The sequence below is a fragment of the Cornus florida genome, unplaced genomic scaffold, assembly GCF_030987335.1.
Source record: "Cornus florida cultivar Cherokee Brave unplaced genomic scaffold, ASM3098733v1 CherokeeBrave_3.0.0_Hap2_Chr01, whole genome shotgun sequence".
Taxonomy (NCBI): Eukaryota; Viridiplantae; Streptophyta; class Magnoliopsida; order Cornales; family Cornaceae; genus Cornus; species Cornus florida.
In genome coordinates this window covers 8,483,299-8,487,943 of record NW_026775571.1, presented here as the reverse complement: position 1 = coordinate 8,487,943, position 4,645 = coordinate 8,483,299, and positions in this window count along the sequence as shown.

Genomic DNA, 4,645 nt, shown 5'->3' with positions numbered 1-4,645 from the left:
TTGAGATGAATCAAAGAAAGGAGCAAAGTGGGAGCAAAAGGAAGCAAGTGGTGGAAATTCAGCAAGTTCGATCGATCTCAGAATATATTCGATCGATTAAAGTTCATCGATCTCAGCATTCCAAGATGGATCCAAGCTCTTTTGTCTTTATCCAAAGATCCCCCAAAGTTCGATCGATCCAACTTTCTTCCGATCGATCGAAAAGATTCCATCTTATCCACTTGTACCCCCCTACCTACCACTTTTGTCTCTTTCCCAAAAATATCTTCAAAATATCTCAGATTTGTTTTTATCCAAAAAGGCGACGCCATAGAGGATCGATCCAGCTCATATTCGATAGATCTCAGCTATGTTCGATCGATCTCACCACAAGTTCGATCGATCAAACTCCCCAAATCCCGAGAAAATCCAAATTCTAGCTCATTAAAATTTGTCTCATATCCAATCATTGGAAGGAATATTGGTGTACGAGCCCAGCTCATTTGGGGTGATATTTGACCTAGCTATATAAGGAATATGAGCCACTTTTTGAGAGGAGATACTGGAGATACTTGATATGCTTGAGAGTAGATAGAGGCACAATATTGATATTCTTAGTGAAAAAGAAATGAAAGGAGGAGGCTAGAGACACAAGCTTAGAGTTCTTCCATCAACCAAGAAGAGGAGCAATCTCTACCATGGAGTTAGCCCTTAAGGGTTGGAGGACACCATCCATGATTGGCTAGACATCCTCTTGGGGCTAGAGTTAGCCCTAAGCATGCTTTCTATATCTTGATTTATGTATTTTTGAGGGGATTTGTATTGTGATACATGTTTTGACACTTTTATATATATTGATCTTGTTTATTCAATGATTTGTATGGTTTAATGCTTCCAATTGATCATTTCATTCTATCCATATGTCTATGTATACTAGAATAGATGTTCATGTGTTTGTCTCTATTTCTTGTGTTGCTGATGCCTGTCTATATGTATTAATGTTATAGATCTAAAGATTGTCAAGACATAGTGCTTAATGGAATGCTCTTGTGTTTTGTTTAATGGTTCATATTCATTTCTTAATGGATTGTGCCTCTCCCTTAGTTTAATTAGTTTAATTTCATGTCATTAGCTTAATTGTAGTGTAGTTGTAGTTTAGATGTTAAATGGGAGGACAATCCATGCTTGTTGTTTGATGTTCCATACTTATGAAAGGAAGTAGCACATATCTCTAACTTTGTGATGTGTTTGGATTGTGAGCTTAAAGAAATGATTAATGGCTTAGTTTGATATATTGTGCTATCCACCATGTTGCTTAGACAATATATGCTTAATTAGTCATCCATGCTTGTTGAAAAAACCACACACGCACACTTTGTTGCAATACATATTTTTCCCCTCATTAATCATTTATTAAGGGTATAGAAAACCTATGCTTAGTGGTGATCTCTAAACCCCAAGATCTCTCTCTTATTTTCTCTCCATTACATTTAATTACCTACTTTAGTTTAAATTGCATCTTGGTGTAATTCAACCACCAACCAATCTTTTGATCACTCGACCTACTAACCCTAATCTAGATTCCACAACCTAATACGACCCACTAATACCTTGGGACGATCCCTACTTGCCCTAACTATATTTTTAGTGAAAGGTAGTACTGGCAATTTATAAATGTAAAACTTGGCCAAATTCATCATAGCTCTACACCATTATCTTTTGGTGCACAAACTTTTTGGACTTTGGGGTGCGACCCCCAAAGTAAACCAACCAATGTGTGGGCGGGTTCTAGTCACTTTTCGTGCTGCCAAGTTGCTTCTGGTCATGCTCCTTATTTTGGCATGTTGTTGCCTTGGTCTCCTTTAGGGTGTTGACTTTGGGTTCTATGTCAATTCGTTTAGTGAGGTGTTGTCTTTCGGTTCGAGATCTCGCGTTCCTTCAGTTGGATCTTGGGGCTTTTAGAGTTGTCCTTTAGTGCTTTATAATCCTTTCCTCGGTGTGACCTTGTGTTCGGTCCGTGTTCGGTTCTTTCGATGATGTTCCTAATTTCGGGGACGAAATTTCCTTAAGGAGGGTAGGTTGTAATGACCCAGTCATTTTCCTTCCTTTTCTTTTTCACAGTTTTTTACGGATAAATTTTTTCCGTTGCTTTTTCTTTTTTTAGTACGGTTACTCATCACTTAGTGTCGTCTCGAGCACTCGAAAATGGTTTTCGAGACTCTTTCCTTTGGATTGACAATTTCCTTAAAAGGTCGTATCATTTCCACATTTTTTTTATTTTTGGACACTATGCACTTTTCGTCCTTTTCCCCATTTGTCACTTTATTGGCATAACCTCACTTTTCATGTTCGGAGTTGAGATTTGACTTCACGAGTTTTTATTGCAGTTGATTTGCTCGAAAGGTGTAGCTTTACTTTTAGAGAAAAGCTCGCTGGTTGTTTCTTTCTCCCGCAGGGGCATGGATGAAAGGATTCTTTAGAAACATTGATGTTTCTTGGGGTGTTTTTCATAAATATCCTTTGAAGATATTTTATTTTAGGGGTTTTTAAGAAAATATCTTTTGGAAGATATTTTCATTCTAAGCAGTTTTGCAGTTACCCTTTCTTGTAGGGATCATTGTGCAATTAACGAAAGTTATTGCAAAATGCCTCATTTTGGGCTTCGATTCTCGTACAGGATTTATTTTCACATTTCGTCGAGTCGTGTACTCTTAGAATTTCATCATGGTCGTTTTCTCCAATTTTAGGGTTTTCGGCCCCGGTTAGTGCCGAACTTGTTTGGGGTATATCTTCCTGCACGGGACTCAATTTTCGATGTTGTTTCTTTCGTTATTTATTTTTGTTCTTTTCCATTCACGATGTTTTACCGTTTGAGCGCCTTTGCGCAAATTCCACTTTTCTGGACCTGACTGGGCTTGTTCGGAGCACTTTTTGGGATTTTCTATAAATAGAGGGTTTGAAAAATTAAAAAAGAATTTTCCTCTTCTTCTCCACATGTTCTGGATCAGTTCTACAGTCCAAAGGGGGCTGCCACCCTTCTTCTCTCAAATTGACCTTATTCCCCTTTGTAAAATACCGTAGTGCCTTAGCGTTTATCGCAGGCCTTGACGAGGCGGTCCTTTCCCCCTTTATTAGAAGTCGATTCCAACCATTTTTGAGTTCGGGTTTGGATTTTCATGGTGCCTCAAAGGTTAAAGTTGCTTTCCTCGTAGTCCCCGACAAAACCTAGGAGTATCGTCGGATTCGGAGCGTTTTCGTTTCTGTGGGAATTTGTGATTTCGTCACAAAATGAGGTAGGGGATGTTTTAGGTTTATATTTATATTGTATTGATTGTTTTCTAAGCATATTCAACTTGTAAGCATGCCTTTGTCTTAATTCTAGAATTTAATTTAATTATTTTATATGTTTAAGATTTAATTCTCATGGTTGTATATAGCTTGGAATTAAATTGTGGTATGCTATTAAATTAAGCCTTGATATGCTTGTTAACATCAACTTAATAAGTTTTTAAAATGTTAGGTCATGCATGCTCATCTTGTATGAGTAACTTTATGTTACTCACCCACGTAGTGGGGACATTTTTCAGGTACATGATTTAAGACTTGGGGCTTTGCATTGGCTTTGGGATGTCTTGTAAACTTGAAGTATTTATTTCATGAAAATGTTAGCATGAAATGCTATTTGTAGCTTTATATGTCAAAACTTTTATATTTTGTTCTAAATATGTAATGAGCACTTAAGTGCGTCGTTTGAGATGTATTTGACATGTATGTACTGAGGCCATGGGCCAAAGACTTTCGTTTTGTACTCTAAGTACTTTTATTTCTAAGTGATTTTATTGAAAAATAGAAAAACGGCATGTCTTAACTTTACTACATTTGCATGGGGTGCGGGAAGTGCGCTTTAGCACTTCCATAGGGTTTCTTTATTTATACATGAAGTGTTACCAAGGGTCAAACGGTCTTTTAAAACCATTTTATAATTTTTAGTTTCAATTTTCTTTTTTAAAAGCCATTTTTGGCAAAATTTGAGGTTTAATAGGTGATATTTTGTATTTAGCGACCATTGTGGCCGTAGGCCATTGGAACACGTGTAAATATATATATATTACGTTTACATGAATGTTCATCTTGCACAAAATATCACATTTGTATGAAATGGAGGCTTGTTGGTCTCAAGTTTTCCATTTAAGGCATTTTCTTTGCATTTTGAGGTTTGAATAGGTCGTATTTTGCATCAAGCATTTTTAGGAGTAGAGGACAATTCCCACGCGCTTAAAATCACTAAATACATTTGCGTGCATGATCGTTTTAGCACACAACACCATTTAGGGTCAAATGAATACTTGGTGTAAAGTTGTTTATTGTTTTTCATCGTTTTTGACCTAATTTGATCTGGGGGCATTTTGAAAATTTTATTTGAAAACTAAATTCCAGCCTTGACATGGTCAAATAGAAAACGTGATTTTAGGGGGGGTTTCTTCACAACATTTTTCCAGAAAATGCCGTATCGGTCTCGAAAATCCCGCGTCAAATATGATTTTCTGTGCGTATATACACTTTTTGAAAAAGTCTGTTATAAGGGCATTTTGGGAATTTCAGCTCAAAAATAAAATTTTGTTTCGACATGGTTAGCTTGGTAAAATTATTTTGAGGGGGTTTTTTT